The sequence below is a fragment of the Pseudochaenichthys georgianus genome, chromosome 11, assembly GCF_902827115.2.
Source record: "Pseudochaenichthys georgianus chromosome 11, fPseGeo1.2, whole genome shotgun sequence".
NCBI lineage: Eukaryota > Metazoa > Chordata > Actinopteri > Perciformes > Channichthyidae > Pseudochaenichthys > Pseudochaenichthys georgianus.
The window spans coordinates 12,545,317-12,563,174 of record NC_047513.1 but is presented as its reverse complement, the minus strand read 5'-3'; the positions used below and the strand labels follow the sequence as shown (position 1 = coordinate 12,563,174).

At 41.8% G+C, this 17,858-nt stretch overlaps 1 pseudogene; it reads right to left on the bottom strand.

The window, feature by feature from the left end:
* Nucleotides 1-12,807: 12,807 nt before the first annotated feature.
* On the bottom strand, nt 12,808-17,505 carry LOC117455280 (PR domain zinc finger protein 1-like; annotated as a pseudogene).
* Nucleotides 17,506-17,858: the final 353 nt, after the last annotated feature.

Below are 17,858 nucleotides of genomic sequence, written 5' to 3'. Positions count from 1 at the left end.
CTGTTTACAGCCGACACTCTCTCACGCTCACCTGTCAGTCAAAACTCAAGTTCAAAACTGACAGACAACGACTTAATGGAAGACACAAACATCTATGTGGATGAAATCATCAATAGCATGCCTGCCAGCTCAACATACATGGCACAACTGAGAGAGCGACTGCAGGAAGACAGTGTTTGCTCGGAGGTCATGTCACACTGTCAGAGAGGATGGCCTGACCACAGCCAGCTCACAGGTCCAGTTAAAGCTTACTGGCCTGATAGAGCTGTACTTACTGTACATAATGGACTCCTGCTCATGGGCTCCAGACTAGTCATTCCCACAGCGATGCGCAACACTGTCCTTGATGCACTACACGAGGAACATCAGGGGATGACCAGGTGCAGAGAGCGGGCCAGAGAGACGGTATGGTGGCTTGGCTTGAGCGGCCAACTAAACGAGCTGGTGAGAAATTGCAAAACATGCATCAAAGAACGTGGCAATCCTGTGGAGCCATTAATGTCCAGTGAGCTCCCAGAGAGACCATGGCAAAAAGTAGGTTCTGATTTATTCACACTCAACCATGATAACTACCTACTAGTAGTGGACTACTACTCTAGGTATGTAGAGATTGCCAAACTAACTCCCACACGATCTCAGGATGTTATTGTGCATCTCAAATCAATATTCTCTAGACATGGGGTCCCAGAGAATTTTTTTAGTGACAATGGCCCCCAGTACTCCAGTCAACAGTTCAAGGACTTTGCAGTAGCCTACGGGTTCAAACATGTCACTAGTAGCCCTAGGTTCGCTCAGAGTAACGGGGAGGCGGAACGTCACGTTCAGACTGTGAAACAGCTGCTAAAGAAAGCTAAGGATCCGTATCTGGCTCTGTTGGCCTATAGAGCTACACCACTTGCTAATGGCTACAGTCCTGCCCAGCTCCTCATGGGCAGGAGACTGCGCACTCCAGTGCCCCAGCATCCCTCTCTACTCACCCCAGAGCTTCCAGACAGCAGTTGTCCAGAGACTGTACCACACACACCTCACACTCCAACACCCAGCACACCACCCCAACCAGGTGAGCCTACACTGGGTTCTCCAGAACGCCCTGAGTCACCAACACAGACTCCCAAGGGGCACACACCTGTCCGTACACACACACACACACACACACACACACACACACACACACACACACACACACACACACACACACACACACACACACACACACACACACACACACACACACACACACACACACACACACACACACACACACACACGTGACTGTGTAAACAGATTTAGGTCCCCACAAGTATAGTAATGCTAGGTCACACACACACACACACACACACACACACACACACACACACACACACACACACACACACACACACACACACACACACACACACACACACACACACACACACACGGCCCTACCACTAGGTATGGCAGAGTGGTGGTAAAACTTCACAGACTGGACTTGTGAACTGGGGGGGGGGACAAATGAATGTGAAAAAAAGGGAAGAATGTTGAATAATTTTGTGTTTTGATGTTTAGATCACTTATGCTCACAAAGATATTGCCTGACTCAGTGGTTGTTTTTGTTATTTTTCATGAGAAGCCTTAAGAGTGCAATGTTCTATTTTTGAGTAAATAGCTATGTGATTGTGCAGAAAGAAGTGTGATGACATGTTCTGAGGTTCTTGCAGAGTTTTCAGTTTATCACCAGATTTTGCATTTTCTGAGTCACAGTATATACATGTGACAGTCTGTTCTGTTTTCTTAAGAAAGGGAGATGTGGTGTTAGCTGTTAAGCTTTTATTGTGATAGAGCTAACAGGATGTAGAGACCGGATGTGGACACAACGGGAGACTACTACAAAATGACATGGAGAGTACAAGCCTGAATAAAGTAACCACCATGCTCTAAACCGTCTGTATTACTTTATGCTTACCACGACAACTTCTAACTATAGCCTTGTTTTTGAATAATAACAATCATGCCAATAATATAAAACATAAATAGATGCATTATTTTATTTAACATTTAATGTTACACAGAGACATTTGATGAAAACAAATTGTGTATCAACATGTAGCCTATTGCAACACATTTTGAAACGTCAAAAATATGCAATAATGTTAAACGGTGTGAGACTACAATCACAGTGGATGAACAGGGACATCGTGTGGTCTCTGTGTGGTTTGCAGTCAGAAGAAAGGTCACAAAAGAGGCTTCTCAATACTCAAATTTCCCCTCCTCGACTCCTCGGTCCTCCGGTAGTGACCCGGAAATGAATTTTGAAGGACGTCTCATTTCTCTAAATGCACACCGAGGATCGAGCATCGAGGAGGCTCTCTGGAGGAGCTATAACCGAGGATACACTGATGGTTCCTCCACGGATGCATTTCCGGGAACGGTGGAGGCGTGACGCACGGCCGGACTTATCTCAGCCAATGACAGCTCTGCATGCATCCCCTGGATATTATTTGAGAACCTGCTCTCATCGCAACGCGATGTTTACAGTGAGAACAGCTGTGAGGTCCTGCAGAAAGCAGAGCAGTGTGTAAAATATATATCACTCAGTATAACAGACCTACTCTCTTTATTTGCTTTAGTTTAGTAGATATCTACAAAGAGTCCATATTTTTCTAAAACCATTTAGTGCTTCACATAATAAAATACACAACGGCTGTAGCCTGATTATGCTTTAGCAGCTGTAGGTGTGTGTGGTACAGTATGTAGGTGTGTGTTGTACAGTGTGTAGGTGTGTGTGTTGTACAGTGCGCAGATGCCGCGGACAGACGGGTCTCAGTTGGTTTGATGTCCTTACTTTTAATACTTGCAAATACAACTTTTGGCCCGTAATTTCAATTCCCCATTTCAGCGACCAGAGAGGGGGGGGGGGGGGGGGGGGGATATATCCAGTCTCTGATTGTGTTACGTTATTATGAGAGTGCTCTCATACTTTAAATTGTATATATTTATATAAATATATTTGTGTGTGTGTCCGCATCTGTAGCCTGTTATTGTCTCATTATACCGCACTCTCAATGAATTCAAAGTAAATATGTGGGGGAACAATGTTCAGCTGATCTAACAGAGATTATAAAATATGACAAAACACTCGACAGCTGATACAGCTGTTGCCACGTAATAATGAACGGACGTCGCTTTAATATGACCGCTCAGAGGAGAGGAGTTCTCATTTCTTTAAACGTCTGCTGCTTCCCCTCCTCTTTCCTCGGTTCCCCTCCTCGGTCCTCCGCTCGCATCTCCTGTGGGCGGGTCTAAGTCTCGAGGAGGGGAGTCGAGGAGGGGAAATTTGAGTATTGAGAAGCCTCTAGGGACATTCATGTACACACATGCATGTGGCCTACTCTGCCCCACGATGGCGCTACCATCCTGCTGAATCCAATAAAAAACGACAAGGTGGAGAACAATAGTAAAGGTAAACATCGGTTCAAGAATGTGTTTTATGACTAGTCTAAACTGACAGATGCAATGAATGGTTCACAAAATAAAAGAATAAAATGCAGCTTTTACCCCTCTCAGTGACATATGGGAATGACTTGCACAATACTGTATATACTTTGCCCATAAATAAGGATTTTTAGCTATATATGCACATATTGGGGGGGAAACCGACTCGAAAAATATGTGAAATGTCATCATCTTAATAAGCACTTGTGAAAGTTGTATTGCTTCACTCTTACAGTAGCCCATTATGGCATTATCATAAGGAGATAAGAAATGACTAAAACAAATGTTACATGATTTCATTTGTATAGGGATGGTATCATGGTAATTATAGTGAGTGTGCTGGGATTCCCCTGCAGTAACCTTCAGGTTACAAGTTATGTGTTCATTTAACATTTTTTTTTTAATTTATTCTACTAAAATCATACAAAAACAAAAACGTATAATTCATACACACAAATGAACAAAATTAGTAGAAGCGGCAGGGCTGAAGCATAGCTTATGGGGAGTAGCCCTCCCGTGCATCATCATTAGCATCAATATAGTAATGGCACATATTTCGTCAAAAACGTATAGAAATTAAGGAGTACAAAAAAATAAAGAAAACTAACGAAAACTGGAAAAAAAAAAAAAAATAACAGTTAGGGCAAGAAAAAAGTAAATGCATATATAAGCAACACTGGGAATATCAAATACTTGTTAGCTGGAGTAATCTGCAAATATAATTGTTTTTACTTTAGTTTTGAATTGTTGATGACTAGTAATACTTGAAAGGTCTGAGTGAAGTCCATTCCACGTTCTAACTCCGATTATGGATAAGCTTTGTGATTTGATGGTTGTTCTACAGGGCTTGCTATACAACCAGTTAGGATGCCTGGTTGGGTATTTCCTAACTGTGGTTTGGAACTGCTTTTGAATGTTAGTAGGCATTTTGTTATGGTAAATGTTGTGCATAATCAGTACTGTTTTAAGTTTTACTATATCAACAAATTTGAATAGATTGAGTTTTTTTAATATGGGAGTTGTGTGTTCATATTTACCAACACCACAGACTATTCGTAATACTTTTTTTTGGGATGTTATTATTTTTTGTAGATTTGTTGCGTACGTGTTTCCCCATATTTCGGAGCAGTAATAAAGGTAAGGGAGAAATAGACTGTTATAAAGAGTTCTGAGTATTTTTTTCTCGAGAATGTTCTTAGTACGATACAAAATACCTATTATTTTTGACAGTTTAGTTTGTACATAATTTATATGATGCTTCCAGTTGAGTTTTTCATCAACAATGAGTCCTAAAAATTTACATGCACCAACTTTCTCTATCTCAGTATTGCAAATCCGTATAATACAGTCATTTCTACTCTCAGACTTTGTATTGAATAACATGTAATTTGTTTTGGCCACATTGAAAAACATGTAATTCGATTTTGCCATCAGAACATGAAATAAATCGTCCAACAATAATATTTGTTTTCTCTTTCACATTTCACTTACGAATATTGCTATATTCATACAGTATGTACATATTACTTAATACAAAATGGCAGACAGATTGTACACATCTAAGCACAAGTAAGGAGTACGTGCTAGATAAGGACAGTATCAGATGCATATCAATTTCAAAAGACAGCCTAAAAATCTGGTAATAAAGCAGAACCCACCAAACAGTAACTTCATTACAAATACACATATTTGTGCAGTGATGGAAAGATAGATAATCTCTTAATCTGACTGTCAGCAAATAAAAAAAGGATTTTATAAAATATATCTTTTATAAAAGATGAAGCTGTATCTTTAAGGTCGTTATTGTGTCAGTTTAAGTTTTGTATGTTCCCATTTTACCAAACAAAATTAAAATGAATCTTTTCACCAAGGATAAATGATTTATATACAGTAAATGCATGCATGTAGGGCACTGAGGCAGTTGCTTACTTTGCCTGGTTTGTAAAACAATTGTGTTTACAATACATCCATCCAATAAAACAGCTTGAGATTCTTATTGAGCTGATGGATAAGATTTAAACTTACTAGTATTTTTTTTAGTGTGACAGGCAAACTGTTAGAGGATTAGGTTTCACTGATTGACATAGTTTAATGGCCTCTTAACTAAAGTGAACTGACTAAATATGGTGATATAAAACTATGGTGATAACATTTGTTATCTTTTTATGTTAAACCTTTAGACCCATTTAACTGAAAACGTCAGTGTCACAGCCATGTGCTGTTACTCAGTGCCACACTCCCATGTATATTATGGCCCTAACTGCTGCTAAAAACTGACTGCAACTGAAAGTCAAACACTGAGGTCAAACTGGAACTCAAGAAGATTATGGGATTAATTGCTTCCACCTATGATCTGTGTTGGAAAAACATATTTGTATCATGGCTATCAGTAACTTCAAACTGAAAGTGAATATTCGCATCAGAGCAATGTCTCTTTGTTTTTTTGGCATTCTCAATGCCCATTCATCCACACACACACACACACACACACACACACACACACACACACACACACACACACACACACACCACACACACACACACACACACACACACACACACACGCACGCACGCACGCACGCACACACACACACACACACACACACACACACACACACACACACACACACACACACCTGATGTCATGTGTGACATTATCCTCTTGCAATCTTTCTGATGAAATTAAACAGAAAGTCATGTGATGCTCAGAGATCACAGCTGTTGGTTATTTGGTTATTATCCATAACATAGCAATTATCTTCCAAGTAAAAGGGCAAAAGCCAAAATGGTTGGCTACAGGCAAAAACACTGTTTCAATATCACCTGTTAATTCACTTAAATTAAATTACTTTTATCACTCACATTACATACACAGGTTGACATACATGAACACATGCACAAACAGAACCACATGCAGGATGGGAGAGGGAGGGGAACCGGCGACGCTTTTGTTTAAAGTCCACGCCCCTACAAGGCATGAACGCTACTTCATACAGAAAACATTCTTGACAAATAAATATGAAATGGATAGAAGATAACTGTTGGCCAATGAAAAAAGGTCCAGAAATCTCTTGAGAGAAACCCGTGATATGTTTGAATGTACTTTGATGTAGAACTAAAACGTAAGGACAATATCAAAGGGCCACTTTTACTAATACTGCTAGAGAGGACACATAAGTTCTCTTCACTATGTGTCCTGTTTCAAAACTGCAAAGACATTACAGTAATTGATGACAACATAGCGTAATGAAATCTCAGGATGTATTCATCTGATTTACAACCATTGAAGGTTTGGCACGGTATAATCATAGCCTGTATAGGATGCAACATTATGTCTTTAAATACTTTTAACGGTAAACTATGATTATTAATATGTTTGCTCAGAATGTCCAAGTTGGTTTGCTGATGAATGGATAATGCAGATCAAGAAATCTTCTGTGCAAAGTAAAACGTTTGCTGGGGGAAACGTTGAAGATGTACAACTGGAGAGATTTTCTGACCACTTATTAAAGTATTTTTTGTAAAAATAACTTTTTAACATTCTAATGAATTTGTCATTGTTGCCAATGTATGCTGGCACTGAAAATACCTCTTTACTGAGAAGAGATTACAAAAAGAACTCCTGTTTCCTCCCTTAATGTCTCTTTTGTGTCTTCCTCCCCCATCTACTGCGACACTGAATCACTGTACTATAATTGTTATCTAATTTTGTCCAGGCAGAGCTTTACATTTCCTGTTAACATTGTGGCAATGACACACTGATCTGTCAGGAACCGGTGAGTTGCACTTCAAATCTGTTCAATGGAAAATTCCTCTATTACACTTTAGTATTCTTTATCGTTTTGTGAAGTTTGAGAAAATTGGACATTAGACCACGCACCACCATGGATCATTGATTATGTTTTATGTTGTAGCAGTTAAGTACAGGGGTGAGGGTTCAGTCCTAATGATATTAAATTCGCTCCAGGGGATGGTGATAGCTTATTGGACATGCATGCATGTGTGTGTTTTTGAAGAATACTGTGGTGACCACCTATTACCAATCCCACAAGCGTTTATATGTTTAAATACGTTTATACTTAGCCAAATTATACAGTAAGTTTATTTTATTTATCACCAAATTTAAACGGGATACACCAAACAAAGTGATTATTTTCACATACGGACACCATCCATCCATCCATCCATCCTTTCATCTTCTCCCACTTATCCGTGGTCGGGTCGCGGGGGTAGCAGTTCCAGCAGATAGCCCCAAACTTCCTTTTCCCTGGCGACATCAACCAGCTCTGACTGGGGGATCCCAAGGCGCTCCCAGGCCAGCGAAGAGATATAATCCCTCCACCTGGTCCTAGGTCTACCCCTTGGTCTCTTCCCAGCTGGACGTGCCTGGAACACCTCCCTAGGGAGGCGCCCAGGTGGCATCCTAACTAGGTGCCCGAACCACCTCAACTGGCTCCTTTTGACCCGAAGGAGGAGCAGCTCAACTCCGAGTCCCTCCCTGATGACCGAACTTCTCACCTTATCCCTAAGGGAGACACCAGCCACCCGGCGGAGGAAACCCATCTCGGCCGCTTGTATCCGCGATCTCGTTCTTTCGGTCATGACCCATCCTTCATGACCAGAGGTGAGGGTAGGAACGAAAATGGCCCGGTAGACAGAGAGCTTTGCCTTCTGGCTCAGCTCCCTTTTCGTCACAACGGTGCGGTAAAGCGACTGCAGTACCGCTCCCGCTGCTCCGATTCTCCGGCCCATCTCACGCTCCATTGTTCCCTCACTCGAGAACAAGACCCCGAGATACTTGAACTCCTTCACTTGGGGTAAGGGCTCATTCCCTACTTGGAGTGGACAGTCCATCGGTTTCCTGCTGAGAACCATGGCCTCAGATTTGGAGGTGCTGATCCTCATCCCAGCCGCTTCACACTCGGTTGCGAACCGATCCAGTGAGTGCTGAAGGTCGCAGACCGATGAAGCCATTAGAACCACATTATCTGCAAAAAGCAGTGGTGCAATCCTTAGTCCACTGAACTGCAGACCCCCTCCCCCATGACTATGCCTCGGAATCCGATCCATGTATATTACAAACAGGATTGGTGACAAAGCGCAGCCCCGGCGGAGGCCAACCCTCACCGGAAATGGGTCCGACTTACTGCCGAGGACCCGGACACAGCTCTCGCTTTGGGAGTACAGAGATTGGATGGCCCTGAGTAGAGACCCCCTCACCCCATACTCCCGCAGCACCTCCCACAGTAACTCCCTGGGAACTCGGTCATACGCCTTCTCCAAGTCTACAAAACACATGTAGACCGGATAAGCGTACTCCCAGGCCCCCTCCAGGATCCTTGCGATAGTAAAAGGCTGATCCGTCGTTCCACGACCAGGACGGAATCCGCATTGTTCCTCCTCAATCTGAGGTTCGACAATTGGCCTGACCCTCCTTTCGAGTACCTTAGAGTAAACTTTCGGACACGTTTTTGTGAAATATTCACAGCCAGTAACTTGAAACTTGTGTAACAATAAACCAACTGATAAAGCCAACGTTAGCTTGATGTAATTTAAAACCCATATAGAGTTAAGAGTAAAAGACAAGGAGTTGATACTTGATATCTTACCTGCCACTTAAAATGTTTCATTATTATTTAAGAATATGTAATTGACATTTCACAAATATAACAAAATCTAGTAACATTAGGTTTTATGACCAAATATTGTAATTTACGTTAGCCTAACCAAATATTTCCCACTTATTTTAAACGTCATGAATATGACAAAAACCTGTTTGTATTTTTTTTTCTTAAGGTATTTTACTGCTTCTATTGCTACTGAGGCTGTGGCCACACGAGGACGAAAACGGCTAAACGCATAGGATTAACGCAAACGCAATCGCAAACAAGCTTCCGTCCACACGCAATAGTTATCCGGATAGTGTCTGCCCACACGAGACCGCTCCGTTTAGCTCCAACCGCCGGAGAAGCTGCAGTACATATGCAGGAGCCTGTACGTGGCGCTGTAACTTCCTCCACAAAAGCAGCGAAGAAGCATGGTTGTCATGGTTGCCCTTCTCTTTATTCTCCGCGGTGGGGGCCGAGGGAACCGGGCAGAGTTTTTCGCCAGTCAACGTGTCGTGTATTAAAGTTTAAATCTTCCGGACAAAATTATAAAAGTGCCGGTCAAAGGTCTTCTTTGTTATTTATTGAGCTTTAAAACAAATGAATAACGACTCTATATAATATGATAATAAAATACACGGAGCCTCTCTTTTTCCTCCCTCTCTTCGGACAGCGCCAGTGTCTGTCTCATACAGCAGCTGATCCAGTAATGAGTGACCCGGCCGACAGTAAAAATAAACATATTTATAACTAGTTTAGGGAGTTTGAGAGGTAATTAAAATAGCTAAGGGTGATGATCTGACTTGAAGTGTGTGTTTTGCTGCAGCGGGAGGAGCTGCAGGTGAGCAGAGTTGCGTGTCTCCGTCCTGTCAGATTAGACTTCACTCGCGTTTAGGTCCATATCGAGAGAAAGATAAATAATCTGAATTCAGGGTGCAGTTTACTTTGACGCGGGGGTGAGCAGCAGAGGTGGGGAGAGGCGGGGCTATTGCCTCATCATTATTGCTGTAGATGTTGCACAAACAACTGTAGCATGGTCAATAGCGTCCGGAGCATGATAGCAACTCTGCGATCCGCCATTGTTGTTGTTGGTGGCGAAACACTTCAGCAATGGCGCGGGGTAAACGGAGGTGAGCAGAAGAGGTGGGGAGAGGCGGGGCTATTGCGCAATCACTATCAGTGATCTGAAAATGTTCGGATAGGGCGTACACACGGAGCCGTTTGACCCCCCAGAGAGTTGCGTATGCCTTTCTATCCACCTTGGGACCCGTTATCGTTTCCTCAGTCGTTTAGTGCCGTATTCGGTCGTCCTCGTGTGGCCGAACGGTCTATATGACACTAAACAGTAACGCAAACAACCAAATTCGTCCTCGTGTGGCCGCAGCCTGAGACATTGTTGATTGCTTTAGATTAGACAGAGATACAGATTCTTACTAGCAAGCAATTTACATATCTTTCAAATCTTTAGCTTTTGTTAAGTTTTACTGCTGCAACCTGATCTGTTAAATCCCTCATTTAAACTAGATAATAGTGGGAATGAAATGTAGGGACTTTGAACCCTAACTTAGTGATAGATTAACAAATAGCAGATGCAAACCAGTCGTCTTACGTGCACAGTCATTTATTTTTCCCTTTAAGGATGTGGTACACAATACTGTGCAGTTTACACAGGATATTGATTTTACTGGATGTTACCATGCTGTGTGTTTCCCTTCTCTCTACCTGAACAGCATACTGGCATTGAACATGTTCCTTGACTTTGCTTCTATTCTATTGCACAATGGGTAGATGTGTGGCTGGCAGTGCAGCCGGCAGCCTGCCAGAAGGAAAGGATTTCCTGTCACCACTTCAGTCTGACAGCACATGTTAACATGGTTTAGGTGTTTGCTGTGGGGTTCTCCCCCAAAATGCTATAGAATGAGATGTCGTTGCTAAGCATAAAGAAAGTGGTTAAGACACAAAGAGAGAGAGGAAGCCAAATAATTACTGTAAAGACCACACTGCTTACAACAACTTTGCTAAAGACTTTGTAAATTGAAAGTCTGCCTCACTGTCATGTGATGCCAATGATCACATACGTATCATATGATAAGGTTTCATGTTCGTTTAGGTATGACTGCTCTGCCCATGAAATCACACTGTTGCTGTCTGGATTCAGCTTTTTAATCTGCAAAAGGCATGTTTATAGAGGCAATTATCTATGCCTTTGACCAAATAAGGTTTCCGACCTCAGAGTAGTTGTATCAATAAAACTGTAAAAGAGTCAAAACTCATACCTGCTGTAAATACTGTCAGCATCGGTTATTCATACACCCCACCAAAATGCAAAGTTAATTGTTCAATCATCATGCAATATAAAAATGGTGATGTACTGTAAGCAGTGTCATTTCTGAGTTTCTTTGGTGACTGAGGAGTTAATTTCCTCTATTTTCTAGGAAAAAGACCCTGAAAAGTGAACGCATCAAGGGAATCTAGTGTGGGATTAGAGTTTATTGCCAGCAGGAAAGGGGAATAGGATGTTTAAAGAGCTTTGAATGTGTGTCAATACCCAGCCAGAGGAAATATGTAAGCACAGCTTTCAGTTAATAGGAAAAGGCTTCTTTGATATGAGACATCAATGGTCTCATTTCAAATGACCAGAAATTAGGATAAAAAGACATTGAATTTCATTTTTGCTGTTGTTAAATAGTACTATTACTTTAATTATTTTTGGATTCTCCATTAACTGGGGAGACAAAAAGCATCTTCAAGATTTCAAGGTAACAATAAATGAGTAATTGATATTGAAATCGGTGATGTACTCTTTTAAACAATGAAAATAAATGTCTCCCAACCTTAAAGATTCTTCTACAGTAGGTTCCCAAACCTAACTATTGCATTATCACATCATAAACTATTTTTTCAGAGGATTAGGGACCTCATCATGGTCTTAATGAAGGGGATTGGTGATTGTAAAAGGTCAGCTTTGTCTTTGGAAAGTCAATTGAACACCGACAGAAATAACGCATTGCTTAATGAACATGGAACAATGTAGCAACCTCCCTGTTGCTGTAAAACTCCACTTCTCAATCTTATACTAATATGAAAACACACGCATAACACTAGAATTATAGAAACAATATCTTTAATATGCTACATCGTGTAAATATAAAAGTATCATCAAAATAGTCTCTCACATATAAATTCTTAACATCTTGTTTCCAAAAATAAACTAAATAGACAAACATATTGTACAAAAGAAGGAAAACACTACAAACAGGATAAAAGAAATACATTATTAACTCAGTAGTACAATTTGCAAAGACAGTACCTCCCTGCTGGTTTTCTATAACAACCAGAATAACACAGATCGGGTTGCCTTTTTATTCCAGTGCTAATTGACAAAAATATTAACAATGTTAGATTAATGTGCTTCTGTGTTGCATGTTTTTGATGTCAAAAACATTTACAGTAAAGCTTTGTAGGTAAGAAATATCAGATACAAGCAACTTAGCGATTTATGGTCTTTTAGTGGCATTTGGCTTCATTTAGCACATTGTGTCTTTGATATTTTGTTATCTAAAGCTGTGAGAGGTTGCTAAATGATCAAGAAAAGGTTAATTATATAAGAATGAATTGACTAATGATCCAAAAACAGTGCTACGCATTCATGTTCTTTGATCGAATTTTGGCAATTGCTTATTAATACACAGTCTCAAGAAACCTGATTTTCCCTTTTTTATAATAAATAAAATAGTTGCAAACAGTTAAAGAGCAGGAAAGGATTGTGCTCTATCGTTCATACAGTAATTACTTCCACTCGCTGTACACATGCACCCAGAAGCTCAAACATGCTTTCACACAAAGTACAGCCTTGCTCAATACAACAAGTGAAGACTCAATCCTCATTTTAATAAGAGATCAAATCTCTTAGGAAACACATAAAAAAAACACTAACAGAAAAAACATACTAAAATAAAACTAAATAAATAAAGATGACTTACATTTCCCAAAAGGTAATAAGTTAAAGCACACAAAAAGTAATCACTTCTCTACCTGAGTGAAAAGAGTTTTGAATAATTCACAGCTTAACAACATCCTCCTCCATATTCACTTTTGAAACTGAGTTTTGGGAGGAAGTACAATCACTGAATACCCTCGCCCAGTCTTTGGAATGCTCTTCTTTTGGTGCTGTGCTCATTGGATAACAAACGTTTTTATTCCCGTTAATGCCCTTCATGGACTTTATATAGGGAGTTTTATTTGGCGACATTTTTTTGTTTTTGTTAATGGTAATGAATGCTGTATGTCCTCTTTCAATCTTTTCTCACTGTCCTTCTGCCTTCACTGTTGGCCATTGGTGGAGATGAACAACACTGGCCCTCTCCTGATAGGCCAGTGGAGGTGAGTGGTGTGACGTAGCTATGGGCGATTTGGCCATGGGCATTGCTGGAGCATTGATTGCCGCCGTCAGAGCTTTCAGTAGTACGGTGGCTTCCTTCTGGTCCTCTTTCCCTTCACCTTCCAAGGTACGAGCTAACCAGTGCTCCACCGCTTCCTCCACCTGCCTTGCCGACGCCGCCTCTGTGAGCATGTCCGCCTCTTGGCTGGCGTCAAACTGCTCCACCATCTGCTTCATGTGGACATTGACGGGTGCGCTGGAGTTGGCCATGCAGCAGCTGCACTGGTGGATGCGTAGGGAGAAGTGGTGGAAGAAGGCCTGGGCGCAGAGCTGGCAGCGATAGGGCCGGTCGCGGCTGCTGTGGAGGCGACGGTGCAGTTTGAGGTGGATGTACTGGGTGAACTTGGTGCCGCACAGCTTGCACTGGTATGGCCTTTCACCAGAGTGGAGGCGCAGGTGTGTTTTCAAGTTGCTGGTGCTGCTGAAGCGCTTGTGACACACCTGGAAACATGAAATGAAAGATTAGGGCTTTTGTGAGCAACATTCACGTGACTGATCGTTGACACCTTAAAAAAACAAATCGATTGTGTTTGTTTTGTCATAGTGTCAGGGCTGATCATGTAATTCCAGTTCTTGTATAAAGGGACTGCTTTTCCTATTATCGTAAGTACCAGTGTGTCCTCACCCTGAACACTCACACCCAAAGAGTCACACTTTTTAACAATAGCAGGACAAAGCGGGTAATGGCTCATTGAAAATCAAACACACTGCCTTACCAGAAAGTGATGTGAGTCAGAGAGCATTTACGTTTGTTTCCTTGTGAGGTTTTCACACTCTTGGTATAACTTATGGTATACGTTTGTAGCTTGTAAGCAGCATGTAGAGAGAGAAGAAAAAAAAGTCCTTTGATCAACATACCTGACATTCATGTGGCTTCTCCCCCGTGTGGACCAGGTGGTGTTTCTGGAGGTGGGCCAGCTGAGTGAAGCTCTTTTTACATAGGTAACACTGGAACGGTCTCTCACCACTGTGCACTCGAAGATGGACCTACAGAAAATAAAAAAAGTAATGAGCACTGGTGCCAGCTAATATCCGTAATGTGGAACACATTCAATTCAAATATAAGCTGTAGCAGGGGAATGAAAGTTACCTTGAGATTCGACAGCTGTCCAAAAGTTTTTGAGCAGATATTGCATTCATATTTGATCTTTCCATTCTGCTTGTGAAGGGGGTAGGGCAGCGATTTATGGCCATGGCTGTTGCGTATCGACGGTTCGCTTTTCAACGTGTCCAGGCTTAGATTCATGGCTTCTTCGCAGCCAGAGGAGGACTGCTCATTATACTGATGCTGACTGTCGGGCTTTGGGAGAGGGGAAAGCTCTGGGGTGGCTGGGGCGCCCCTTGGGGGAGATATATTTGGTTTGAGTTCTTTCAGACCCCCCTGTGAAGACATAGGGTACGGGATGGACACTGGCAGCAGGTTAGGTGGGCCGACAGGTGGGTAGGGGAGTTCGTCTGTGCCCGGATAGCTGTTGTATCGAAGGGATCCTCTTGAGGGCATCATCCAAGGGAAGGGAGGTGAGTACGAGGGGAGGAGAAGGCGAGGATAGTGTGGGCTGTAGGGAGGAAGGAGCTGGTAATTGGGTTGGAGGGGTTTGGTTTGAGGGTAAAGGGGGTAAGATGAAACACCTCCCCTGTAGAGGCCATGGAGGTGTAGAGGGAGACTTCTGTGCTGAGATGGCAGCGCATGATGGGGATCTGGTAAGAACGGGCGATTTAAGCCCAGGATAGGCTCTCTGTGTTGGGGCTTGGGGGAGGGAATGAGCCCCTGGTCTTCTGATTCTCTGTCACACTCCTCCTTCTCAACCTTTTTGCTGAAGTCCATGATCTGGTCGTAAGGCGTTACTGGCGGAGTGTCTCTCTCCAAAATCTCCACGTCAATCTTCTCCTCTTCATCTTCTTCCCTCTCTTCTTTCACTTCTCCCTTTGTTCTTTCTGTGAGCCATGTCTTGTGAGGTAGGTGCTGTTTGGTATACTCCGACTCATGGTCTTCATCAGAACTCATGTATTCTGTAAAATAATACAAGCAAAATTGAGTATTTTCACAGGAATGGATATGACATCAAAAAATGGTGTAACACACAAGCACACACAATCAAAAGCACACACACACACATCCGCCCACAGAAGGCACTCCCTCTTATGGTAAATGATAGTAGTTTCCATCTGAGTTGTAAATCATACGGTTATCACTGGTTTCTGTTTGTCTATTACAGTAGTGATTTTAATGTGGGAGAATGAGTTGGCGGTATAGTGTGTGGGAGTCCATTATGTCATGTCATAGTCGTTTCTTTTGCGAAACCTTTTCTGGGTATAGCTATCTTACTACTTGCCACACCAACTTGCCTTTTTTCCTTCTCTTTTTCTTTATGAGAATATCTCACTATCACTATATGTCAACTACTGTGTGTTAAGGGTCATGTCATTCTGCTGTGTTCATTATGCTAATTGCATTTCGGGTCATGTAGCACTGTTTTTGCATGGTTTTTCCCCTTTACAACAATTAATTTGTACATTAAATCACTAATTCAAATGTTTGCCCCTGGTTTCCTTTCTCCTTTAGCTTAATATGAAAATAAGCATTGGTGCCCGAAACTTCCTCAACCAGTACCTGAGCTTCTGAACTAAATTGCCTTCAATATAAATATAACAGAAAATCAAACCCTGGACGCAAAAGGAAGGTGAAAGCTTTTAAGATCCTATAAATAAATTAAACAACGTAATCATACTGCCTTATAATTAGGCATCACAATGAAAAGGCACCCATCTGGTGTATCCAGTTGGCATGAGTCACCAGACTTTGCGGTAACAGACAATCATTCATCAGGGGATGACTTGCTATTCTACTTATAGCTGAAACCAAGTGACTCACAAAGGTACTTTGACCAAGCACTTTTCCCATTAGATCTCCCCTCCCCGTAATATACCGTAATTTACCACATCATGAGATACTGAGATTTCCGTCTTTTGTGTGTGCATTTCCATAATCTTAAACAATGGCCTGAGGACTTAACAGGTCTTCAGGTTTTTAACAGAAAGGCAATAATCACGTGCCACATGAATTACAATTCAAGTGATATCATTTTGCTGATAGATCTCCTAACACAGCCCGTATGCTTTGGGTTTAGTCAGCCATGGATCTAAATCTGTCATTTTGTCATGTTGATTTTTGGTGTGTAATTGTGCTGGCTTGCCATCAAAACAGCTGATAATCATCAGTCTTTCACTGCTTCTCACTGAATCATTCCTCAGCGTAGCATGGTTCCAAAAAACGTTAATCACATCAATTACTAGCAATTGCATAAAGAAGCTCTTTTCTTTTCTGCGTCTAAAGGTATGTGTAAAGCTGAGGCGGAAGACCTTCACATCCTGATGTAAAATGATAAATGCTCACTTTTTTTGATGTCTTCATGCTGGCCGCAGAGCCTCTGGGCAAACTCCTGGCTGTACCACACCAGCAGCTCCTGATTGGGCTCCACCGGCCGGATGGTGTAGAAGTAGATGTCTCTGCCGTTTTGGCATGCCATCAGGTTTTGTTCCGGCGAAGAGCAGGCCGGGTTGACATAACGCATCCAGTTGCTCCTGTTTGACGTCATTGCCATCAACAAAGTTTTGAAGCTGCCCACCGCTGTAAATCTGAAGAGGAAAAAGAAAAATGGGATTAAAACATGGACGCAAAAACATTTAAAGCAACTGAGTTGTATTTTGCATTATGACAATTGGTTGTACATTAAAATATAAACGTACACATTTTTGTTAAAATAATTATTTTGTTCATCTGTTGTATGAACATGAAGGTGCTATAATTCCTTGAAATTTAGACATTTGAAAAATATCATTTATAATTCCAGTAAATGTCAACACCTCTATAAAAAACTATTTGTTTTATAAAGAAAATAATCACCTCTGCCATCTACAGTTAAATGTCCTATAATTATCAATATCTGTTGGTCCTTTGGTCTGCAGCGTACTGTTCTGCTCTCTGTGTGTCCTCGGTGTGTGTGTTTGTGTCTGTGTCACTGTAGGTCGGTGGAGGTCGATGGAGGTGTGGCCGATAGCTCAGTGACTCTCACTCTCCCTCTTTACAAATGTTCTCTTTCTGTTTCTCACTGTTGATATGTTGCTTTTTATTTATTTAAGGGTATGTAGTGATGTAGTGTAGTGATTACTTGTGCCATTGCACAATTAATCATGTCTTTCTTAGGAAAAAAGCGTTGGCTTATGAAAACAAACTAGATCAAATGAACAGGCAGGTTTTGGCAGGCAGCCAGAAGCACACACACGCAGGCTTGCCCGTGGCGGCACGTCCGTCCCCACCCTCCACCTGTGTCACGAGG